The 16,431-nt window shown below is 40.6% G+C and overlaps 1 protein-coding gene across 1 annotated transcript in view; it reads left to right on the top strand.

The window, feature by feature from the left end:
• Fhit (fragile histidine triad) overlaps positions 1-16,431 on the top strand; it is a 1,358,514-nt gene that overhangs the window by 384,746 nt on the left and 957,337 nt on the right. The window contains exon 3 of the mRNA XM_028787201.1: positions 5,921-6,014. The gene's annotated coding sequence lies outside the window, so the exon portion shown is untranslated. The remainder of the gene's footprint in view (positions 1-5,920; positions 6,015-16,431) is intronic.

The following is a 16,431-nucleotide window of genomic DNA, read 5'->3' as shown; positions in this document are numbered from 1 at the left end:
CCTCTCCTCTCCTCTCCTCTCTTTTCTTCTTTTCCCTTTTTTCTCCTTCTACCAATTTGCAAACTATCTGTGGCTATTATATGCATGAATTGTACATAACATAATAATTAACTAGGAAGTAGAAATGTGACTGTCTAGCAGTGGGAGTTGCTAGGTCGACAAAATGAACTAAATCTGATGCAGGCATCTTGGTCAGGAAGGCATTGTTTGTCCTCTGAAGCATTGGTAACCTAATGGGAAAAAGAAAAAGTCATAGTGGTTTTTTTTACTTTCTTTTTGCTGGTGCTATTCCTGCACATTCTAGGACAACCTGGGCTGGATAGCAAGTTCCAAGCTAGCCTAGAAAAACTTTGTCTCCAAAAATGATAATAACATAAAATAAATAATAGGTGGGCTGCTTTGACCCCAAGATGAATGCTAACTGTAGCATACTTCTCAAACATAGGAATAGGTGTTGAGAAGTAAGCGTGAGACCAGGTTCATCTCTGTCTTGTCTGATGTTCCTCTGAAATTCAGCAGTATCTGGTCACTCACATAAAATTCTACTAAATCTGATGACTTGTATGGTTTTCTGCTGACTTTGAATAACAGGGAGGAGGGGCTGTGTTTATGTTCTTAGGAAACCATCCTCCTGTTGCTTGCTTGCATCCTTCTTACACACCTGGTCCTAGATCTAATGCAAGTGTTTTTGTTTGTTTGTTTGTTTGTTTTGTCTGTCTAGGACCAACACACTCTTTTCCTCAGTCATTCTACTTTCAGCTTGAAAGAAACAGAATCATACTATTTGACCAGTGTCTGCTTGAATAGCTCTCTGGAGATTTATTATTTTATTTTGGTTTCAGAACCCCAGACTTCAGCACTGAGTCTGACACTTATATATTCAATAAATACTTCATTAAGTGAATGAAAGTAATCAATCACCAAAAAATGCGGTGTGTGGTGTTTTAAATGAACCTTGAATGGCAATGAGGGTGGATAGGTGGAAAGGGAGATCTGGTTAAACATAATGATGGTAACTCCGATGACGACAGAAGGTGATGGTGATGTCTGTCCTGATTTTAACCATGTTGCATGCCCTTTGTATGAGTCATTCATGAAATCCCCTAATAACTTCTTTGAGAAGGCAGAGTTATAAACTTTGCTTACCAATGGGGACATGAGTGTGAAGACCAATGGCTTGGGTCGAGCCCTGTGCCTGTTTGACTTACAAGTTTCAGGGTCCAAATCCATATCCTTAACTACAATGCAAGATTGGACCCTATTTTGCTTCAAAAACATTCCCAGGCCTATAATCTGGCAGAACAGATTAGGGTGTCTTGATGTATCCCAAACAGTGTGACAGTTTAACAACTTGGAATAGCTTCATCATCCATCATTTCACCGTGAACCTTTGGCTGTGTTTTTATCTAGAAATGGGAACATAAAACCAAAGGCCAAAGGACTCTTCATTTTCATGGAGATGAAAACCATCACCCATCCTGTTAGTAGGGATGGCCCCTGCTGAGAGCTCGCTGCTGTGTGCTTGTCTCTACAGAGATGTAGGAAGCTCAGTGTTTGTCACTGCACACAACAAAATTATGAACACTTAGGCAGACAAATTAAACTATTCTGTGTAGAAGCAGCTCTGAAAAGTGTATTCTACATGTGGAAGCATGTTTTGCATTGTCCAAATGAAAGTCACAAAATTATACACTTACATCTATGACTTATTCACAAATCTCCCGCTGCGTTGTTTGTTTTCCTGTTAGAAATCAGTCCAAGCCATTTGTACAAACTGATCTGTATAATGATACACAAAATGATGGTTACTGAATATTTAGACTATGGCATGAGTCAAACAGTTGAGCAAATCCAACCTTTGATTAGTACCTTCTGCTTCATAGCTGATTGTGTGGCAAGACCTAGTATGATCTAGTACTCAAGGGTGTGCTGCCTTTTCAAAGTCATAAGCTAAGGCCTCTGAAGTCAGCATGTATATAATGCACTTTGAAACAAATGGTATCTATGAGTTCAAACTCAAAGGATCAGGTCAGGCTTGCATTTCATGATGGTGAAATTTTCTGTAAGGTTTTTCTCCTCTGTAGAATCTCCCTCCAGGAAGACAAGGACCCTTCTTCACAAATGCAGCCCCTTTGACAAGTGACCCCCTAGGTTCAGAGAGGATCTTTTGATTATGAGTGACCAAAATGAGTTATCCTCAAAGCAATCTCATTTTTGAAAGTGAAGATTCTTTATAGGAAGAAAAACCTTGTCACCAGTCCTAGAACATATAAGGTTAATAATGAACATGCTGTAAGGAAACAAATTTGAAAAAAGCAAAATTGCTAAGTCGGCGGAGGACTAATCAAGCATATTGTTCCCTTGATTTTAGAAAATTGCAACAAGTATTTCCGAAAGGTTGGAAAGATGTCCATGGAATACTTTTTTGGTTTACTCTGTCAGCAAACCTGTGTTCCTCTCTTCCCTTTGGCGTTAGTGGCTCCAAGAATTGAGGTGGGGGAAGGGTGCTGATGCTACTGCTGGCTTTCTGGGATTCACTGGCACAGGGCTTGTTGTCCCTACGGATGGCATTTGTTTCCCTGTGCTGGATGAACTTCTATGCTGTTCATATGCTGAGGCAGCCTGGGATGAATCAATCTTGATCTCTACTGATAACTGAAGCAGAACTGTGGAATGGGGTATAAGGCGGTGGTAGAACACTCACCTAGAATGTCTGAGGTCCTGGCTTTGATCCCCAGAACCACTAACAAAATAAGCAAAATACCCCACAGTTTGGAATTTTGTTAAGAGAACAAACTCTTATGACCAATTTAAATGCACTCCAAGATATGCAGAGAATTCTGTCCCTGACCCTTTGTGGCCCTTGCTGGTCCTCCCTGACCCTCCCTGACCCTTCCTGACCCCTCCATGGCCTTCTCTGACCCTCTGTTACCCTCCCTAACTTTCCCTGACCCTCCCTGGCCCTTCCTGGCCTTCCCTGACCTTTCATAACCCTCCCTGACCTTCCATGTCCCCGTTTAACCCCTCTAACCTTCCCTTACCCTCCCTGGTCCTCCCTGACTATCCCTGACCTTCCCAGACCCTCCCTCACCCTCGCTGGCCCTTTCTACCAACCACCCACCCAAACTTGCTTCCTTCTCCCACCTTTACTCCCTCTGTCTCCTTGACCCCACTTCTCTCTTCCTTTTTTTTCCTTGCCCTCTCCACTCATCTTTCCTCCTTTCTTTTATTTGAAAAATACAACTATACGGTACAAAAAATGAAACCATAAACATCCGGATTTCCAGTATTCAAGACAAGCACTTTCTCATTGGACAGATTTGCTTTCAGAGTTTTGCTTTATTTTTTCTCTCCCTTTTCTTTTAAAAAACGCTTATCGGTGGACCTAGATTCCCTATAATTTCCTGTCTTTTCTTTCACTCTCTATTCTCTCTGACATATTTACTTCCTGCCCCAAATCCTGTGAATCTGGGTGTGTTCCAATTCATTCTTTGTATTTTCCATATGTATGTGTGTATCCACTAGAATATGTGTGATTGTGTTCTTGTGCTTCTAGTTCTTTTTGTTGCTTAATAATTATTTGTGATGTGAAAAGTATACTGATATATGTATATAAAACCAACCAATTCCCTTTCCAGACTGTTGCATACTACATGTGAAGCAAATTTTACTTACCCATTTCCTTTTTGGGGTGGGTTTTAGATCATTGCAAAGTTTTGTTACATTAAAAAGTGTTATAATACTCTTCTTAGCATGTACCTCCTTGTATGCATGTTTATCGAGCCCTGCACATCTGCCAGGTCGAATCACTATGCATGGAGTATGCGATACTGCTTTTGATAAATACTATAAAAGCTCTCACTAGAATAATGTTCCAATTCATGACTCTGCCAGGAGTAATTGGAATATTACATTATTTTCCTCACATCTTGGACAACATTGAATTTTGCCAGGCCTTTTCATGTTAACTACTTAGGATGGAAGGAAAATGAAATCTTATTATTTTAATTTCCATTTTCTTGCTGACTACTGACTGAGCTTCTTAAGTTCAAGATTCATTATAGTTTCTTCTTTGAACAACTCCCATTTCTCTGTTGTACTTCTCTCTGTCTTTTTCTTGAGTTTAAGAGTTTTTTTTTTTATTCTGTTTTTTTTATTACATGTCTGCTAAATATGTCCCCTGTGTCTTTGGCATGACTGGCTCTTAGGGAGATCATTTCAGATGGTTAGTAGAGTTGAATTGTCTTACTATCTAGTTTAATCCTCTGCATCATTAAGAAGTCAGGAGTGTACCTCTGCCTCCAGTGTGTTGCCAGTCATTTGCATCTTGCCTTCTGAATATATAGCCTAGAGCTATCCAGTCCCCACTATGTACACACAGACTGGCTGCAGTTTTCCTCTTCAGGTTTCTGTAGGAGATTTCTTAGTGGTCTTCAGTTTATTCTCACCAGAAGAGCAAGAGAGACCTTACTACAATGTAACCCAGCTTTTGGTCCAACTCAACTTGAAACCTTATATTGGCTTCAAACTCTGCAGCAAATAAAAGCCCCAGTGACAGCAGTGGTCCATTGTTCTGAACTGCTGCTTCCTGCTTTCTCATCTCATGGCACTCTGTCCTCTTTTTAGCAGCCATACCAGTTTCCCTTCCAATGTATCAACATTCTCAGGCACATTCTGTACCCTCTGCCTGGAAAACGTCTTTATTCAAAGCTGGCTTTTTGTCTGCTTTCTGCATCTCATTCTGGTTTTGCCTGAGATGTTTATTCCTAGTGAGATCTTTCTTAATTCTCCTTGTTTAAAAATGTAAACATCTCCCCAGATTTCACTGTGCTCATTTCATGGGGGTCACTCAAAACATACCACAAGCTGAGAAGCTTGTGATGTTTTGTCTGGCAGCTCTTGAGATGGTCAGTCTGAAAACAGAATGTCATGAGGAGCATGGTCCAAGGAGATGGCTCCCTGGAAATAGACAGGTTGGTCGTGTGGGGATGGGATTCTACTTCTTGCTGGCTTCTGATGGCATGCTAACAAAACTTTGTGTCCCTTGCCTTGCATCAGCCTCACCTTAGTTCTGTCGTCAGGGTCAGTCTCCTGTTGTGTCACTGTCTTCTCATGGTCTCCCTATTAGATGTAAACTACCCCCTGCTGAATTTGATCCATTCCATTCCAGAATGATACCATCTTAGTCTTTGTCCTTAACAATTCTATTTCATTCTCAGGACCTGGAAAATTAGAACTCAGTCTCAATCTTTCCCTCTCTCCCTCTCTCCCGGATCTCTCTCTCTCTCCCCCTCTCTCTCTGTTGGGGGCCGGGTGAGGACAACATTTACCAGAGCACTTAGCACCATTTAATTACTTAAGCACAAGCATATTTATTTAATTTGTCTCCTTTCCTTCTATGAGGATACAGGTAGAATGTGAGACTTTCAGGTTTAGAGATATAGAAAATACTGCGTGATAGCTCTGTAGCCTCTGTAAATATTTGCTGGATAATGGATGAAGGATTTCAGTTTCATCATGAGCAGAGCAAGTATCATGATATGGAGCAAAATAGTTAGATTTTATAAAGGAAATAATGACTCTTCCAAGAATCACAGAGAATGATCTAGTGTCTGTGGCTTTGGAATTTTGTGTGTGTGTGTGGAGGGGGGTTGGAATGAGACAGGTAAAGCACCACTCTGACACTGCCTTTGTGTGGTACTATGAGAATCACAATCACTCCTCTGAGCCACATCCTCCTCCTGCAGAGTAATGACAATGGTTATAAAAGCTGCCCTATGCTATAGAGCCCTCTAAACAATTCCTAAGGCAGGCACGCCAGCTCAGTGTTCTTTACAGTTGCATTTCATGACACTGCGTCTAGAAGCTGTCCAACTGCCACTGAAATGGCCATTTGAAATGGCCTTCTTTTTCTTTTTAGGTGTCCTGGAACAACCTGCTCGGTCACGCCTCTGCAGAAACTCTCCATCCTGCACTGAGGAGTCCAAGGAGGTAGCACTCATCTGCACAGTAGGGTTTGTTTAATTTTATTTCTTTGCAAAGAGTGTATAAAATTGACCTACTATGGGGATGCCCAAACTGTATTAGTCACATTTTTTGCATATAAATCGAACTTTTATAATGGTAAGAGTTTACAGCTGGATTCCCTTAGAGAATTTACCTTCTTTTTGCTCCTATTTGTAGCTGCCACTTCACAACTGGAATATAAATATTATGTCAGCTAAATAAAAGAATGATGGCTTCACTTTCTGAAGGATGACATTACATTCGCTTCCCATGAAGTGCAGCTGCACTTGTACCGGATTGACATGTCGTTAGACTGTTCTTCCCTCACTAGATAGGCACACATATTTGATAATCTTTATGTATGAAAAGAAAGGTTAAATAGTCCCAGAGTGAAGTTGTAATGCCTGTGTGGCTTTGAAGATGATGGCAGGATCCAGATGCAATTGGTGGCAGTAGGAGGAGACCTCTGTCAAGGGATATGTCCTAAAAGAGTGGAGGGTTGGTATGGGGGTTGTGAAAGTAAACCTGGTTGAGGAAGAAGTGGGATGGAGCAATTGTGAAGCACCATAGGTACCTTACCGGCTATACAATCAGATGATCAGGCATGCCTCCCAGCTCACTGGTGAGACTAAAAAAAAAAACCTGAGCCAGGGTTGGGGCTGCTTCCCATGTCTTCACAGAAATCTCCCTGGGTGATCTGGCCCCTTCCCTATAAGCTTATGGGCAGAAGAACCAAACTTGGCTAAACAACACATGTTGTGTTCCTATTTGCCCTTGAATACATAACCATGCCCTAATTGGCTGAAAAACTATATATAAGCTTATGTATTAAACAATAAAAATAGATCCGCACCCTGATGTCAGTCTCTAGAGTCTGAATCTCAGGAATCTTTGTGGGCTCCATCTCCAGTCCTGCCCTCCCCCCACCCCTGTCTCCTGGTTCCTGTTCCCACAGTTGGTCTTGCTCAGAGATGGCTTTACTGGTAAAGAATAAGATTTTGAATGATAAATTTCATCAAGATACTAAAAACGGTGTAGAGGCATCCCTTCCCTTTATGCCTTAGTGTTTTCTCTGGGGGAGTCTTATATGTGTCTTAAAACAGTAGCTGAAGGAGAAGAAATGAACTGGCAAAATGCAGAAGACAGTCTCGAAAGTCAGCATTTAGGCATGCTGGAGGTGTTGGCCATACCTTCTCTCCAAGTTTCTCTGGCATGCCTTCCTTCCCCATGGCAGGCTGTAGGAACTTGAAGCTCTTTCATTTAAAGCCAGCCATAAAACCTCAGAAAAGTTGCAGTATAACTGTCCCGCCATGCTGTGTGTAAGACTGGCCTTTCATATTTTCTGACCCACCATGTCTAACAGTGGTCAGTCATAAGACTCATTCTAGAAGGAGTGTGTTCCAAACCTAGTAAGTGGAAAGACATACAGGAGAGCCAAGAAGTTATTGTATCCCTAGGCTTTGCTCAGGTCCCCTTCTCAGTCTAGTAGGTCTCAGACCTTCATGAAGCAGACATGTGTTCATACACATAGGCTAACACACAGACACACATACATATACACAGACACACACACAAAACACACAAGCAACAGCCTTGGCCCCACAATTCTAATCTGGTCATTTTCCCCAGCATTGGTCAATGATTTATGCTATTTTATTTGAGTTTTAAAAGTATTTATTTAGTTACTTGCATATTTATAGACAAGTGTTTTTTCATATAACCCAAACTGGCCTCATATATGCTGAGCAACCATGCCTGGCCTTGAGCTCACCATCAGCCTGAATTCTAGTATCTCAGACACGTGCATGTTTCATGGCAGGCTGTGCTCAGTGAACCACACCCCTGCTCATTTCTGTAATTCTTTCTTATGTTTCCCCCTTTAATAATATCTCCATGTTTAGGTTTTGGCTGTGTGTGTGTGTGTAATTGAACAGCTGCTTGAACCAAAAGACAAAGACACCTATACCTTTTGTTAAGACCCTGTCTCCTGTATCCACTTCATCTTGTACACCTATCTGTCTTTGGCTCTGCTTGCTTTCCTATCATTTCATAATCCTCGGAAACCCGTGGGTTTATGCAAAGTTTATCAAATTGGGCAGAACTGCCCCTAGAGTGTGTATTACTGCTGGACATTGTTTTGTTAACTAAAAGTCTTCACTAAATCCATGGTAGGTGAGACAGGCCTCCCCTTTTCACTGTCTAATGCATCTGACTTCTCCCTAGTAGATGCCTTGCATATCCAGAATACTTACCAACAAATCAGACAAAAGGTGCAATGACTTAACAGGGAGAACTGGCACCGCATGCTCCTTTCCCATGAATCTTTGAGTGTAGCCTTTAGTATTCTTGTTCTGCTTGGCATTTTAACACTGTAAGTAAAGCTCTTAAAAATGAAAGCTGGCAATTATTGGGAAGAGTAATTAAAAACGAGTGATTTTTCAAGGCTTAGAAACGTCACTTATTCATCTGTGCTTAGAAAGCCTTCTGTTTTTCTCCTAACAATAAAGGACAATGTCTAATCATTTCAAGTGCTCCCATCTTTTGCTGTTTCTGTATGAGTTTTGACATTTGCTGTTTGATCTTAGTCAGCCCACTTAACTTCTCTGAACTCTGCTTTCTTAGTCCGTAAAATAAGACTAATCTTAGAAATTGTTACACAGAATAGTTATGAAGGATCAAAGGATAATTGATATAGAGTTGTTAGGATGGTACCTTGCATGTAGAACCTTTCAAGACATGGAACTTATAATTGTTACCAGTTAAGACATGGATGTCACATTTATCCTTGGAAATAAATATCCACTTTCTGTGTTTTTAATATTGAAGGATTCTCAATATTTTGTCTTAGAATACTACCTAAGACCATGTAAATGAGGCAGATGTAGAGATATCTAAGGACACACAAGTAACACAAGAGAACTTAACAAAGTACTTGGTAGATACTCTTTGGAGGAATGGTTGGTACAAACTTCATTGCTTCCAGATTAAATGCTGCTGTGTCTGTGTGATGTTTTGGTGTTAATGTTAAGCTATGATTTTATTCCAATCTCTTTGTGTCTTTGGCAAGATGATCAAGAAAGCACCAGTCCTGACTTCTGTTTCTTTTTAAGAGTAAAACCAGGTATTTCTAGGCAAGATTCTGGGTGGAGGTTAAGGAGTCATTACACAATTCAAGAGCCTGTTTTCTCAGTGTTTTCTCTATCTCCACTTCTGGTATGGCCAGGTATGCTCTACTAGGCCAGCCATGACCAGGGATGTCAGTTATAAATAGATCCACCCTTGCCCTGTTACCTGAAGGCAGGAAGAACAAAAGTATACAGGTAGGTGTTTTGCAGAGCTGCCATTCAGAACTTAAAAGCTGAGTCCCTATTTTACAGTGTTTAGTCTAAAGTCAGGCTGAAGTTAATGTCATGTGAGCTGACTGTCCTTGTATTAGAAATTGCCTGTTAGGCTTGACAACCCAAACTGCAGACTTGGAGGCAGCAGTGGCCACTGGAATGTGAGCTTACATTCCTGAGAAGGGAAGAGGTAGAGAGAAGCTCCCTAGTTCTGTGTGTAAAACAGTTGTCATATTTGGGAACAGTTCATGTACCAAGCTTATAAGGAGCAGGCACATGAGCATGATTTAAAAGTGACTAAAGCAGCTGGAGTGGTAGCACATGCATTTTAACTCAGCATTCGGGGGCAGTTTGATTGCTATGAGCTTGAGGCCAACCTGGTCTCCATAGTGAATTTGAGACTAGCCAGGGATAGATAATAAGATTGTGTCTGAAAAACGAAATAAAACAAACAAAATCTAACCTGAGCTTTGAACAGTCTCAAAAGACCCTGTTCAGTTCTATCTAGCTAATCTACTTGCCTATCAAACAGATCAGTGTTCCTCAAAGAACTAAAGCAGAATGTGACCTTCCCTCTTCTATCACCTACATTTGTATATTCATATGACAGAAGCCCAAAATGCATGATAAACAGGAAACTGAGAAAATGGGACAATTTTGAAAGGAAAAGGCAATTATCTGACGTTTATTTCAAGATGAGCCAGATTCTGGAAGTTATCGATGGAAAGCTGTCACTACTGAAATAGAAATTGCCTGTGTGGCCTTGAAGCATTTGGAGGTGACCAGGGAAAGCATTAGCAACCCTTATGATAGAGCTGTGACAATTGTATATCTTAGCCCCAGAAAGAAAAACAATATTCAAAGGTCTGAGTAAAGAAGAGTCAAAGCAGTTCTCATCCTGTGGGTCTTAACCACTTTGGGTCATATCAGATCTTTATATTATAATTCATAACAGTAGCAAATTTACAGTTATGAAGTAGCAACAAAATGATTTTATGGTTTGGAGACACCATAATATGAAGAACCATAGGAAAGGGTTAAGTCATTAGGAAGATTGAGAACCAGAGGTCAACATACTTCTAGTTATGACACAAGGCTAAAGAGTTAATATACACTTGAAATAGAACTGTAAAGATGTACTGCAAATTGCTTCCAGTGATCCTTGCAACCAGATACAGAGAAAATCCAGAAGGCAACAATTTCTGCATACCATGTACCAGGAGATGTGTTCATTTGTTCAACTAAAGACACCATATCTGGCATAAGAGCTGTAAAAAAAAAAAAAAAAAAAGAAGAGTCAAAGATCCAGCAACTGTATGACAAGATGGAACATGTCTAGAACACATGCAATTGGAGTCACAGAATAAGAAGCGAGGTAGAATTGTGCAGAAAGTATGTTTGGGAAAAGATGACGTGTTTTAAAATATGGTGAAGAGAAAGTCTTAACACAAACCATAATACTTTTTGGTAAATGTTGTCTTTTCAAAAGTGACAGAAGTCTAGAAAAAAACAATAGTTTAATGTTTTTAACAGCAGTTACATATCTGTGGTAAGGTCTGGGCAGTGATACTGTGTGTGTTTGGTACACACATGGAGGCCAGATGACAACTTGTAGGAGGCTGTTTTTTCTTCCATCATGTTGCAATTCCTGGGGCTCGACCTTAGTCAGGCAGGCTTGACTGCAAGAGACTTTTCCTACTGATGATCTCATCAGCCTAAAAGAAAAATGATGTTTTTAAAGTAAAGAGGGGATCGAAAAATAGTAATAATACAAACCAAAGAACCTTGCATACTTAAAATATACTTTAAGAATGAAGACAAGGAGATTTTCAGATAGGACAAAGTGTAGGGGCTTCATTCCTCAAAGGCCTGCGGCATGAACGATGCCAAAGGAAGCTGCTAAGACTGAAGAGAGGCACATCAGAGAGAATCTTAAATGTTCAGGAAGGGATAAATGCATTAGAATTGCAAATATAAAAGACTTTTTCTGTCATACAATCTTAAAAGTATGTAGAACAGGTCTGTGCCCCGGAGCTAACCCTCTGCCACAGCTCTCAATACCCAAATCCCACCGGAAAAGAGCTGGTCTCCCAGGAATGCTGGCACACCTGTAAGCACTGGTAAGACCACCACTTCTGCTCTGAAGGACCTGCCCAAAGCCATCAGGACACAGAAATCAAGAAGCAGTCTGGGACAGGATCCTTCCGGTTTCCATCTGTACCTGGAGCTGATCCTGTGCCACAGCTCTTCATACCCAAAATCCACCGGGAGAAAGCTAATCTTCAAAGAGTGCTGACACACCGGAGAGCACAGGTGAGACTAGCACTTCTGCTCAAATTCCTGGCCCAAGAGGAACCTGTCCAGAGCTATCAGGACACAGAAACCAAGGAATAATTGGTGACAGAATCCTTCTGGTTTCCATCTGCACCCCAGAACTAATTCTGTGCCACAGCTGTCCATACACAAATTCCTCCTGGAGAGAGTTGGCCTCCCAAGAGTGCTGACACACAGGCTTACAGGAAAGAAAAGCCACAGTCAGAGACAGCAAGACCAGCTAACAACAGAAATAACCAGATGGCAAGAGGCAAGTACAAGAACATGAGCAACAGAAACCAAGGCTACTTGGCGTCATTAGAATCCAGTTCTCCCACCACAGCAAGCCTTGGATACCCCAACACACCAGAAAAGCAAGACTCTGATTAAAAATCACATCTCATGATGATGATAGAGGGCTTTAAGAAGGACATAAGTAACTTCCTTAAAGAAATACAGAAGAACACAGGTAAACAGGTAGAAGCCCTTAAGGAGGAAACAGAAAAATCTCTTAAAGAACTACAGAAAAACACAACCAAACAAGTGAAGGAATTGAACAAAACCATCCAGGACCTATAAATAAATATAGAATATTTATTTATAAAAATAAATAGAATAAAATAGAAATAGAAACAATAAAGAAATCACAAAGGAAGAGAACTCTGGAGATAGAAAGTCTAGGAAAGAGATCAGGAATAATAGATGCAAGCATCACCAACAGAATATGATACAGAAGAGAGGATATCAGGTGCAGAAGATAACATAGAAAACAGACACGACAATCAAAGAAATACAGAATGCAAAATGTTCCCGACCCAAAATATCCAGGAAATCCAGGACACAATGAGAAGACCAAACCTAAGGATAATAGGTATAGAAGAGAGTGAAGATTCCCAACTTAAAGGGCCAGTAGAAATCTGTTTATGTTTTTCTGAGTGGGGTTTTTGGAGCATCCAATCATAGTCGAGAGTTATATGTAGCTCACAAGTCTAAGGAACAGCTAGGCTAATGGACGTCTGCACAGGTATGGAAAGGAAAGTCATTGGAGGGTATGGTGGTCTCAGGATAACCAACAGCTTATATCTTTCTTCACATGTTTTCAATTGCTTTTTAGCTCATGCCATGCATCATGTATTCCACAATCCAGGAAGAAGACAGATGTCTTTGGAATTTAATCCAACAGTGCCCATATTTAATTAAATTAATTAAATGTTAACTCCATTCTAGCTGGTGTTCTTATTATATTTCTGCTGACAATAGTACTATAAATTCTCTGTACCCCCATAGCAGCTGGTGAACTTTTTTGCTCAGGTAGGCTCAATTGTATTGCCCCAGACCATGAAACTGATGGGTATCAGTGTTCAAGGCCAAGTTTGTTTTCAACAGTTCCCCTACTACATCAAATGGGGGAAGCTTTTTCTGACTTTTTTTTTTTAACCAGAATGTGCACTAGTAGAACTGAAGTACCCTTCAACAGACTCCCCTGAAGACAAAGGAACATTTTAGGGGCATGCTTGGCCATACTCTAGCTGTGGTCAATGGGTAGAAAACATGAGGAAGCTTGCTGTTTCATAAGAGGTTGACCCGTGTCAACGGCCCAGTTCTAAATGAACTGAATACTAAGGTGAGAAGCTGCAAATCAAATATGTGTTCTGATGCATCTATGTATTTCCACATGTCTATAAGAAGAATGAAAGATTGTGGGAAGCTGTCCTAGATCTCCCTCCTCTGTGGCATAAGAGAAAGACAGCTGGTATGGATCCATGCCCAGGCTGGGAAGCACTGGTGGTATACCTGATTTCTAAATGAAGTGTGAGGTCTATGCACTGACCAGCTATGCTGCACTCATATCTTAAGCTCAGAACAGGCAGAGTTTGCAATGAAACTGAGCATGAGATGCTATCTTGACTGACTTAGGAAATATTCTCTCTGAGTTATCACAACAATCTAAGGAAAATTATATTGTCCTATATTTGAAATAAAAACATTAACACTATCAAAAGCTATCCTTATAAATAAAAGATACATTTTTCTACATTCTCTATGACCCAGGCAATAAATTATAATCCCACAGTCTGTAAGAGAGGTTCTTTGTCATTTTCAGATTGTGTTTGAAGAGCCCTTGCCTGAACCCAAGTGACATAAGGACTTTTTCCATAGTTCCCTTACCATATAAATGACAAGTTTGCTTCATGTATAGTTTATAGCTAACTTTCAATAAACTTACTAAAATATATCTAGTAAAACAGGAAATAAATCTCCTACCACCATCAGTTAATGGGGTTGCAAACACACACTGAACTGGAGAAATCACTAAATTTTCTGGAAGACAGATCAAAGATGTAAACAGCAAGTTTCAAAGTCTTACTATTGGAAAGCCTAAAACATGTCAGAAGTTTATTAGGTGATCATTAAAATCACTATCAATGACATAAAAATGATGCCTGGGATCTGTGGCACCTACCTGTAATGCTCACACTTGGGAGGCTGGGCAAGAGAATCACAAGTGTGGGGCCAAACTTGACTACAGAGTGAGCTACAGTCGAACCTACACTGCAATCTGAGGTTCTGTTTTATGGCCCCCAATCTTCCCTTTGGGCACTTGGTAGGGTTGGCTGGAACTCCATTTTACATGGATGCTGGAGTATTGTTTTCTTTCTCTCTTGTGCATGCAGGTTCTTGTTGAACATCTCAAGGGCATCTGCCTGTCATTACATGTTACATACTCCATACCTTAAGCCTCTGGGGGTGAATTTAAGTGTTCTTACCCTGCCATGATTATGAGGAAGTATCTTTGACCTCCAATACAGTGGTTGTTACTTCCATACTTATTAATCAAGAATCTGAGCTCCAAGGAGCTGATAGAATTTGACCAAGACTCTGTGTTTTATTCAGATTTGATTGTTTCTCTGTCACAAAATATGTATATTTCCAGTGTACTGGATTCCTTCTAAAATATTGAATAATGTAATCAATTGAGCATTATTTCCAAGAATAATTCACATTTGTAGTCATTGTGTAGAGCCCACAAATTCAGGGTCACAATTGTTTCACTGTGGAATTACTGAGGGGATTGGTATCAAAGCACCACATCCTCTTGACAACACCAGAGAACCTTCAATGTCTATATTTTGTTGTTAGTTCCATGTTTTTAAAAATGAATTTCATCATCCAGACTTGAAGACTTGGAGAATGACAGAAAGTTAAGGTCACCGGGGACCTTCAGTGACAGCTTTACCAATACAATTGGATGTTCCTCGACTGTAAAGCTTTTTAATGAAAAGAGACCCCTGAAACCCTTCTATTAATGTGCAGTGTCCTTTTGTCACTTTGAAATGAGTGAACTGTCAGCCTGCCGATTACCAGGCATACAGTATATGCTCATTAAATCATGCACCATGGGTTTCTTCGGATTGTCAAACTGTTTAATTGAAAAAAATGTGTAGTGTCACTCTTATGGGAAAGAGGCAGGAATCAGAGGACTGGAGAGCTGACTCTTAACATTTTAGAGCTTGCTTTTAACTGCAGCCAGAAACTGTTCTGTTTTACAGTTTTGATTAAAGGACTTTCCCTTCTGAATTTTTCTTGTTTTGTATATAATTCAAACACTGTGATTATAATGGAGTTTCTTTGATAATAGAACTACTAAATCATTCTGCCAGCAGCCTAAAACCAAGGGGAAGGGCTTGGTTGTGTACTGTAACTTCAAGGCTTGTTCTGCTGTGTGGGGGAACTGTGGAGGAGGAGATCTGGGTGTTTTTTATCTCAGCAAACCTCTGCTTCTATGACTGCATTGTTCAAGTCTAGGCCTCACCTTCACTTGGGTGGGTGGGTTGAGCCTTTCTGACTCTGAGTACCCTTAGGCTGTTGGTTCTCTGTAAGATAGTAACACTCCAATGCCTGAATTCCACCCTAGACTGAATACATCGGTATCTCGTGGCATGTATGTCACAGCTGAGGGTGAGAGGGTAGGGGTAATGGGCGTGACACTGTTGTTAAGGGCTTTTTACAGGTGATTACAGTGTGAGCCGATGTTGAAAGAGATTATCTAAATTGATTCCAGTTGTTCAGTATCTCTGGTCAAAATACCAGCTGTAGCGTGATCACCAGCTGTGATCAACTGCACACATCAGCTAAAATTCCCTGCAAGTTAGCCAGCTGAAGGGTTTCAACAGGTTAAAAAGCTTGCATTCTGGGCTAACTCAGAGCATTACATGAGGTTCTCTGGGATAGAGCCCAGGAATCTCTTTCTGGCTAGCGTTTTAAGGTAATTCTTGGCACTGAGCTTTGAGAACGTGCTAAGGAAGCAAGGCAATCTTCAGAAAGAGGAGTTCTCTGGAGCTCCAGACAAGGACAAGTTACAGGAAGTCTGTGACAGGATTCCACATTGTTTGTGGTTTTATCAGTCTAGCTTTGAGAGCATTCATCAGGTTCTGCTATAATCACACTTATAATAGCATCAACATGACTTGAGGCAAATCTGTCACATCTAGTTACATATTATGCCCTGGCAGAGCTGGATACCTATCCAATAATGTTTTTGAACCTCTGTGTATTAGTTTTACCAGAGGTGCAAGTGTGAGAGCCTGATCCCTGACAGCCCTTAGAAGCAAGGCTCACCCACCTTTCCCTGCAAGGAGCAGCCTTTAAAAACAAAAAAAAAGATTTCTTCCATGTGGTCATACTGGGAAGAGAAACAGAGGTCCAGTAACACAACACAACACAACACACACACACACACACAAACACACACACACACACACAGAGAGAGAGA

This window comes from Grammomys surdaster, unplaced genomic scaffold, assembly GCF_004785775.1.
Source record: "Grammomys surdaster isolate TR1022 unplaced genomic scaffold, NIH_TR_1.0 125614, whole genome shotgun sequence".
Taxonomy (NCBI): Eukaryota; Metazoa; Chordata; class Mammalia; order Rodentia; family Muridae; genus Grammomys; species Grammomys surdaster.
This window is presented reverse-complemented; position numbering and strand designations above follow the sequence as displayed.